This window comes from Manis pentadactyla, chromosome 10 (genome assembly GCF_030020395.1).
Source record: "Manis pentadactyla isolate mManPen7 chromosome 10, mManPen7.hap1, whole genome shotgun sequence".
NCBI classification, from domain to species: domain Eukaryota; kingdom Metazoa; phylum Chordata; class Mammalia; order Pholidota; family Manidae; genus Manis; species Manis pentadactyla.
In genome coordinates this window covers 43,304,383-43,314,774 of record NC_080028.1, presented here as the reverse complement: position 1 = coordinate 43,314,774, position 10,392 = coordinate 43,304,383, and the positions used below count along the sequence as shown (strand labels likewise).

The 10,392-nt window shown below is 35.6% G+C and overlaps 1 pseudogene; it reads right to left on the bottom strand.

Annotated features, from left to right (window-relative positions):
* Positions 1–6,665: 6,665 nt before the first annotated feature.
* Positions 6,666–7,601, bottom strand: LOC130685112 (olfactory receptor 6C2-like; annotated as a pseudogene).
* Between the last annotated feature and the right edge of the window lie 2,791 nt (positions 7,602–10,392).

The window sequence follows — 10,392 nt, the reverse complement described above, 5'->3', positions numbered from 1 at the left end:
TCCCAAATGCCTCCATGCCCATGGGGGCTTAGGGGATTAATCCAGAAGCTGCTTCCTGCACACGGTCAACAGGCACAGACAGCAGAGACAGGTACTGAGACCAAGAGCTTTGTCCTTGTGGAAGAAACATGGGCTGCTGGCCTGCAACCCCCGCCAGTGCCCTAGGCCATCCTGAGGACCACCCCACACAAGGCAGCTAAGGGAATTAACCGAAAGGCCACACCCTGTGAGTGGTTAACCAGCACAGGCAGTGGAGACAAACAAGGTAGGTAACCAGCAAGCAGGAAGGGAATTTGTTCTCCCAGCTGACACACATGCCACTCACTGGTGACCAAACCCATTGCTCCAGGACCATGAAATGGCAGAAGAACCTTGTCCAATCCAAAACCCCCTCAAACACCAAAAAGAAGGCTTGGTGAGACTGAAATCACCAATCTTCCTGAAAAAGAATTCAAAATAAAAGTCATGCTGATGGAGCTATAGAAAAATGTTCAAGAGCTAAGGGATGAATTCAGGAGGAAGATAACAGAAATGAAACAAACAATGGAAGGATTTAAGAGCAGATTAAATGAGGTGGAGGAGACTGTTAATGGAATAGAAATCAGAGAACAGCAATACAGAGATGCTCAGGGCACTCAGGCAGAGAGAGATAAAAGGATCTCTAGGAATGAAAGAATATTAAGAGAACTGTGCGATCAATCCAAATGGAAAAATGTTCGCATTATAGGGGTACCAGAAGAAGAAGAGAGAAAAAGGGATAGAAAGTGTCTTTGAAGAAATAATTGCTGAAAACTTCCCCAACCTGGGGAAGGAAATAATCTCTCAGACCATGGAAGTTCACATATCTCCCAACACAAGGAGGACAACACCAAGACATAATAATTAAAGTGGCAAAGGTCAAGGACAAGGAGAGAGTATTAAAAGCAGTCAGAGAGAGAGAAAAGATCACCTGCAAAGGAAAACCCATCAGGCTATCATCAGGCTTCTCAACAGAAACCTTACAGGCCAGAAGGGAATGCATGATATATTCAAATCAATGAAACAGTAGGGCCTCAAACCAATGAATACTCTATCAAGCAAGATTATCACTTAAGTTTGAAAGAGGTATTAAACAATTTCCAGATAAGCAAAAGTTAAAAAAATTTACCTGCCACAAACCACCTCTACAGTGCATTTTGGAGGGACTGCTCTAGATGGAAGTATGCCTAAGGCTAAATACCTGTCACCAGAGAAAATAAAAACACAGCAAAGGAAGAAGACAACTAAAAACTAGGCAAGTGCAAAATTAAATCAGCTACCTACAGGTCAGTCAAGGGATACACAAAGAGTACAGAATATGATACATAACATATAAAGAGTGGAGGAGAAAGAAAAAGGGGAGAGAAAAAATAATCATCAGACTGTTTATAATAGCATAATAAGTGAGTTAAGTTAGACCATTACATAGTAAAGAAGCTGCTCTTGAACCTTTGGTAACCATGAACCCAAAGTCTGAAAAGGCAATAAGTACATATCTATCAATAATCACCCTAAAGGTAAATGGTCTGAATGCACCAATCAAAAGACACAGAGTTAAAGAATGGATAAAAAAGCAAGATCCATCTATATGCTGCCTACAAGAGACTCACTTCAAACCCAAAGACATACAGACTAAAAGTGAAGGGATGGAAAAAGGTATTTCATGTAAACAATAGTGAGAAAAAAGCAGGTGTTGCAGTGCTTGTATCAGACAAAATAGACTTCAAAACAAACAAAGTAACAAGAAACAAAGAAGGATATTACATAATGATAAAAGGGTCAGTCCAACAAGAGAATATAACCATTATAAATATCTATGTACCCAACACAGGAGCATCTACTTATGTGAAACAAATACTAATAGAATTAAAGGGGGAAATAGAATGCAATGCATTCATTTTAGGAGACTTCAACACTTTACTCACTGCAAAGGACAGATCAACCAGACAAAAAATAAGTAAGGAGACAAAGTCACTGAAAAACAAACTAAAACAGATGTACTTAACACACATCTATAAAACATTCCACCCAAAAGCAGCAGGAAACACATTCTTCTCATGTGCATGTGGAACATTTTCCAGAATAGATCACATACTAGGTTACAAAAAGAGTCTCAGAAAATTCAAACAGATTGAAATTGTACCAACCAATTTCTCAGATCACAAAGGTATAAAACTAGAAACAAATTGTACAAAGAAAAAAAAAACTCACAAACACATGGAGGCTTAACATGCTCCTAAATAATCAATGGATCAATGACCAAATAAAAACAGAGATCAAGAAATATATGGAGACAAATGAAAACAACAGCACAATGCCCCAACTTCTGTGGGATGCAGTGAGGGCAGTTCTAAGAGGAAAGTATATAGCAATCCAGGACTATTTAAAGAAGGAAGAACAATCTTAAATGAATAGTTTAAATTCATAATTATTGAAACTGGAAAAAGAAGAACAAATGAGGCCCAAAGTCAGTAGAAGGAGGGACATAACAAAGATTAGAGCAGAAGTAAATAAAATTAAGAATAAAACAATATAAATATTTAATGAAACCAAGAGCTGGTTCATTGAGAAAATAAAATAGATAACCCCCTCACCAGACTTATCAAGCAAAAAAGAGAATCTACACACATAAACAGAATCAGAAATGAGGAAGGAAAAATCAATACAGACACTACAGAAATACAAGAATTATCATAGAATACTATGAAAAATTATATGCTAACAAACTGGACAACCTAGAAGAAATGGACAACTTCTAGAAAAATATAACCTTCCAAGACTGACCCAGGAAGAAACAGAAAATCTGAACAGACCAATTACCAGCAATGAAATTGAATCAGTAATCAAAAACCTACCCAACAATAGAATTCCCATAACAGATGACTTCAGCACTGAAATTTATCAGACATTTAAAGAAGACATAATACTCGTTCTCCTTCAAGATTTCCAAAAAATAGAAGAGTAGGGAATACTTCCAAACTCATTCTATGAAGCCAGTATCACTCTAATACCAAAACCAGGAAAGACACCACAAAAAAGAAAACTGCAGACAAATATCCCTGATGAACATAGATGCAAAAATACTCAACAAAATCTTGCAAACCGAATTCAAAAATACATCAAGAGGATCATACATCATAGTCAAGTGGGATTCATCCCAGGGATGCAAGGATGGTACAATATTTGAAAATCCATCAATAAAAAGAAGGACAAAAATCACATGATCATCTCCATACATGCTCAAAAAGCATTTGACAAATTTCAACACCCATTCATGATAAAAACTCTCAACAAAATGGGTATAGAGGGCAAGGATCTCAACATAATAAAGGCCATATATGATAAACCCACAGCCAACATCATATGGAACAGCGAAAAGCTGTCACTCAGACAAGTATTCCTTAGATAAACATGGAAGAATTACATTTATGTTATGACCAAAATTCATTTTTGATTTCAAACATTTGACACACTTAATTGTTTTTTGTTGTTTTTAAATTTTTTCTGTTATAAATAATGATTCAACTACTGCAGATCTTTTTTTTAGATGAGAAGTGCATTCTTCCCAATGTATTTGAAAGGCCAGAAACTATTTGTACCAAGGGAACAGTATTAACAATGTCTCTGACTTCAGTATTGACAATACACTGAAGGATGTATATAGGGAAAAAGAGAAAACATACACTAGGGGAAATTTAAGGTGTTATTTCTTCATGTTTGGGGCCATGTGGAATAGGCCGGAAAGAACTCCCTGTAGGCATCACTTTATTTTTCTAGCTTAGGATTTTGACATCAATTTTAATGTATGTTTTTTTCCCTACATGAAACTATCTTCCAACACCAGCTGTGTATCTTACAATTCAATTCAATTCTAACATTATCTGGAGATAGTGTCACAACCCATAAGTCAAGGGCTTGGTGCTACAAGACTGCTTCCCTTTCACTTCAGAGGTCAATGTCATGTCCAGGTTGTTATCTGTGCTTCTGACCCACCTAGATCCAATGTTCCATTGACCCCCTTATTGGGTATGATGAATTTTCTAAAGTGGCTCACAACTCAAAGAACCATTTTATTTAATAGATCACATCTGTAATGAAGAATATAACTCAGGAACAGTCAGATGAAGAGATACATAGTCCAAGGTATATGCGAAGGAGGGCAGAGATTCCATGCACTTTTCAGGTAACCCTCTCTCTGAATCACGTGTTCACCAACCTCTTTGAACCCGGTCCTTTTCATGATTGATTGAATCATTACCATTGGTGGTCAATCTTAAGCTTCTCTCCCTCCCCAAAGGGAGCACTAAAATCCCAGCCTTCTGATCACATGGTTGGTTCCCCTGGCAACCAGCCCCCCTCCTTAGATAACCTAGGGACTGTCAGTTACCTCATTAACATACCAAAAGTTACCTTAATTGCTGTCATCACTTAGGAAATTCCAAGGGTTTTAGGAGTTCTGTTCCAGGAAGTGAATAGAGATCAAGTAGACATTTATTATAAGTCACAATATGATACTGCTGATAAGTCTTTATTGCTAATGATAATACTATTGATGTTGTCATTATGATTAGGTCTTGTTTTCTGAGCTTATCATTGTTCACCAAATATACAATAGACATTCAGGGCTATTTTCCTAGGTATTAAACAGTGAAGCATAGAAATGAACCAATGATGCTGTAAAAATGTGAAACCTCACAAAAATGGTTCTCTTCACATTAACAATAGGTACTGCTATGTGATGAGTTGGTAATTGAATACAGGAATCTTAACTAACAACAAGCTTTATACTTATGCATTTTCTAAAAATCATATTTGGATAAGCTTTGTTCTTTCTTTTTTATCTGAAAAATATGTGTGTGTGTTTTAAAATTTTTTATTGTTAAAAGAATACTTAACATGAGTTTTATCCTTAACAAATTTTAAGTGCAAACTATATATTGTTGACAGTAGGTATGATGTTGTAAAGCAGATCTCTAGAGCTTGTGTGTCATAATTAACTGTAACTTTATGCTTGTTTATTAATATTTCCTCACTTATCCCTCACCCTGACCCCTGGTAATCACCATTCTAGTCTTTAATTTATGCATTTGACTATGCTTGATATTTCATATTAGTGGACATGAAGTGCTTGTCTTTCAGCATCTGGCTTATTTCACTTAAAATAACGTCTTCAAGGTCTATCCATTTTGTTGCATGTTGCAGAATTCCCTTCTTTTTTAGGGCTGAATAGTATGCCTTTATATGTATATATCACATTTAATTTATCCATTCATTAGTGCATAGGCATTTTGGGTGTTTTTGCTTATTAGTTATTGTAAGTCAGCTACAATGAACATGGAGTGCAGATATCTTTTTAAGATCCTGATTTCAATTCCTTTTGGGTATATACACCAGAAGTGGGATTGTGGGATCATACAGTAATTTTATTTTTAATGTTTTGAGGAACTCAAGCGACTTCTAATTGAAAACTGAAGGAAAAAAGTGAGCCAATAAAGAATAAGGAAACCATATTTTGACAGGGAAACAGAAGATGGAAAAAGACTAGACATTAATGCAGAGGGGAGATGTAGGTTCAGATTCTTGGGTCCTGGAATGTAGTGGGGTGGGGAAAATAGTTTCAGAGGATGAATTGCATGAGCTTCCTTATCTGGAGATGTGTTAACATGAGTTTTATCCTCAACAAATTTTAAGTGCAAACAGTCTGTGTTCTTCCAATGTTTAACTGTTTATATCATTAAAAATGTAAAACCTTTGTGTATCGTTTTTCATATTCCATTTGAAAACTTTTCTAAGTTTCAAACATCCCATATATCTAATTGTTTTTACTTCTTTAGTTTCTTTTGTTTCAGTTTTTGGCATGTGTTTGCTTGTTTTAGTGACATCTATGTTTTCATTTTAATATGTTTTTCTACATCTTTCAGTTGTTTTGCAATTCCAAAACATTTAAATTCCTCAAAATAGTTATTATCCATTTTCACCATCTTCTCTTTAAGTTCATGTATTTGTTTTTGAGAATAGCTAATAACATTTAAAAGTTTTATTATAATTTCAATATAGTCACAAATCTTGTAATTTTTATTTTAGCATATTTCATGTTTTTCCATAGTTTCAAGATTTACAATTCTCCCTCATGAAAAAATTATTTGAGTGCAGGTTAGCTATTTTGCTTTCTATGACATAAAATTATTTCTAGGTACCCCTGACCTGAGGATACACTGGGATAAATTTTAGCTGGTTTGTTCTCTCCTCCATATTTAGTGCTAACAGTTCTTGCCCCCAAAGAACCATTTATTTGTTAAATGAATTAAGGGGTAAATCATTTGAAAACTTTGGATTGGAAGAGACAATGGCAATCATTACTCATTCATTTGCTGAAAAATGTGAAAACATGAACCAACAGATTTCTCTTATGATAATTTTAATTTGGAGGTATAGTTCTGTTTTACCTGTTGTGTTTTGTTTCTGATATTCCTAATTTGGAGGAAACTTTAGAATTAAAATTTGAAAGCTATTAACATGCCAGCATATAGAATGATTTGTGAGGAAGATGTCACTGGATCAGGATGAATGATAGTGTTTTGAATAAATTAACTTGACTAGGAAATTTGGCAAGTTAATCATATGTGTCTATTTGGATTCACATTCTCTTATTCCTGGGAGAATATCACAAATCTTTTCATTGAGTTACTGAAGGCTTGTTTGACCTGCTTGTTCCTCAGTGTGTAAATGAAAGGGTTTAGCATTGGAGCAATGGAAGTAGTGAGCACTGTCACACCCTTGTTAATGGCCACTGATTCCTTTGCTGAAGGTTTAATATAGATGAAGATGCAGCTGCCGTAGGTGATGGAAACCACAATCATGTGAGAAGAACAGGTCGAAAAGGCTTTTTTCTTTTGTTGGGCAGAAGGGAATTTTAAAATTGTCTTGATGATATAAATGTAAGACAGAACTACGCACGTAAGTGTCATAAGGAGGGTCAACACAGCACAGATTATAACAGTCTGTTCCATGAACCAAGTATTTGAACAAGAGATTTTCAGGAGAGGAGAAGCATCGCAAATAAAATGATCGATGGTATTAGAATCACAAAATTCCAGATTTAGGCCTAGGCTAAGTGGAGGGATTATAATAAATAGACCAGCTACCCAACAACAAAAGACAAATCTTCTGCAGACTGTGCTACTCATGATGGTCACATAATGCAAGGGTTTGCAGATGGCCACATAGCGGTCATAGGACATGGCAGCCAAGGGAAAATATTCAGTTACACCAAAAAGGTCAGTAAAAAATACTTCGCTGGCACAGGCATTGTAGGTGATGACTTTATCATCTGTTGCTATGTTATACAAGTATCTGGGAATACAAGGAGATGTGAATGAGATCTCCAAGAAGGAAAAATTTTGTAGGAAATAGCACATGGCTGTTTTAAGGTGGGAATTCAGCAAGATGAGGAAGATGATAGTCAGGTTCCCAGTAATGCTCAGCATATAGGTGAAAAAGAGAAAGATAAAAATCAAAACCTACAGTTGAGGGTCATCTGTTAGTCCCAGCAGAATGAATGTTGTTACTGTACTGTTTCTCATGGCTGACTCCTGACCTCTGTTAAATCTGTATGCAACATTGAGACATTTTATTATAGATTATTTTAGCACTATGAAACCTATCATGTTCAGGTTTTAAATAACTATATTTTAAATATTGAAATTTTAAGAACACACTTTGTAAAGGACTGATTTTTACTCCTATGGGTCTGGCATTCATAGGAACAAAGATATCTTTCAATTTTCAAGAATTTTATTTGATGCATTTGTTTGACATTTTGTTACTCTGGAAAGCATTAATAAATGTCCACAATTTGGGTCACTGTGGACACTCTTTAGTCACTTGACGTCCCTACTACACTGAGTTAGGAAAAGTTTCTCCTGGAGACTCCAGTTTATTTGTATGTGGACTCACAATATTGTATCAGTAATATTTTACTGATTTGGAACAAGGTGAGCTTTGACTATCCAAAAAATAGAAACAGGTAAGGCCTCAGGGTTGCAGAACCCAACATAAAACAGGACTGACTAGGTTCATGGTTTACCTGAAAGACACTCTAAGGGAATTGGGAGACACATTTAACTACTTGTTAGTCCAAGGTGAGAAATAGGAGAAATATTCCAGCTGCCCATATCCTCCTTTCCACCCTCTTTCTTATGTCTCAGGCAGCACATGTATCATATCCCTGAGTAAACTTACTCAGCCTTATCACCACTCAGTAGTATTCCAGGCTCTAAAAACATCTGTTTTCTTCTTTCTAAGGTACCACAAGATATCATAAAGCAGATTTTAAAAAGACTCATAGTGAAATGTGATTAACTGGTTTTTGTTTATTCTACTTTCAAGAGATATGTTTGAGATGAGGACAAGGCTCTCTGATGTGGGGGCACCTTCAGTAAATGTGTCATTCTTTTGGTGGATTAAGGAGTATGTTTCTAATAATATGAATTCATTGCTTTTTTTTTTGATGGGAGGTTTATGCATAGGTAATATATTTCTGGATAGCGATCAAAGTTTAATGCTTTTACATGCCAATATATTCTTGCACATAATTATCTCTCAGAAATGACATTTACATATACAAAGAAACTACATTCTAAAAAAATGAAAAAGTGTACACTTTACCAAATATATAGAATTTCATCTCTCACATTTCCAATTTTTAAAAGATAGATAAATATTTTCCAGACCATAACAAAACTGAAATGACACAAAAGTTAAATATTCTTGAAATGACATTTCATCTCACTTACTATTATGACTGCCAATCACAGTTTCTGTTGGTTGTTGAAACACATGAAATATTAAAACTGCTAAATTGAAAATGGTAGTTGGGATGAAGAAGATATTCATATGAATTTCTAGTCACTTTTTCTTATGAATCCACTGTCTTAATCAAAACTCTAAGATGAATAGATCTCTCTGAAGTATCCATCTTCAACCAATTACGTTGAATTCCTTGCTGTATTATTATTTACCCTAAAAAATAGGAAAAAAATCACAGTATAATATGACGGCTGTGGAATGTCAGGAAACTTATCCAGTTTCAGGGAAGTTGCTATTCTGACCTTTCAGGGCTGTGAACTCATTTATTATCTAGCTTGACATGTGCTTTATTTGATAAAATGCAACTAAGTGAATAAACAAAGAGTCCCTTGTGACCCAGTAACAGAATCACTAATGAATCTTCTGGGTAATAAAATTTGAGTAAAAGAAGTATGCGCCCTGTAGTTTCCTTGGAGATGGTGTCCTTGGAGACAAGGATGCAGCAGCAGATTAAGGCCTGTAGGACAACAGAAGCTTCTGATTATAAAACACAAATTTAACTCTTTTACTTACACATAGCACAAACTGAGACACATTACATGGGAGGATCATAGAAAACCTATAGCTGGCTCTTGAACAATGTGGAGGGGTTAGGAGCACTGACCCTTCTAACCCCCAGGCAATCACCTATGTATTACCTAAGATTCCCCCCAAACCTAAATAGTGGTAGCTTACTATATATAAAATGGGTCAATTAACTTCAGAAAGAGCAAAGAGTAGAAAAGTAGAAAAGAAATGGGAAGTTGTATTTTCCAACAGAGAAAAGAGTGCAAGCAGAGGATGATTTAGCTACACTACTGGTCCGTGTCAGCCTTGACATCTGCCTGCAGGTGAATCAGGCCCCTGTTGGGAGGTGAACTTGGAAGGGGCAAAGGTTTCCTGTCTCCTTCCTCTCAGTTGCACTACCTGGCCTTGGAACTTCTTGAATTCCTGTGTTTCTATGTGTTCCAAATAGTGGTAGGTAACCTCAGTTGGTTAGAGCCCTGGCATTAATAACACCAAGGTTGCTGATTTGAATCCCCTTAGGGCCACTACCTGTACTTTTTCACTTCTATGAATTACATCACCTGTGGAATTTGCTGCTTTACATCCAGTTACAGATACTACATATTTGAAAAAATCCATGTATAAGTGGAGCAGTGCAGTTCAAATCCATGTTGTTCAAGAGTCAGCTGTATATTTCTCATTTACTAGGATGTTACATAAATAACTTATTATATTGGGACATTTTACTTACACGAAAAAGGAAAAATTTGCAAAACCATATAACTCATAGTACTAATTATAATATAAACAAACTTACAGATTTCATCAAATGTGTCAATGTATTTATAGGCACTATTTAAAATGTAAACATTAAAAATTTATATAATTATATATACACATCAGTGTTCAACATGAATGGAACATGGGGCATTATGATAAGTGGAATGAATCAGACAGAGAAAGATAACTACTCCATGGTATCACTTATATGTAGAATCCAAATAAAAAGTAAAGCTCAGA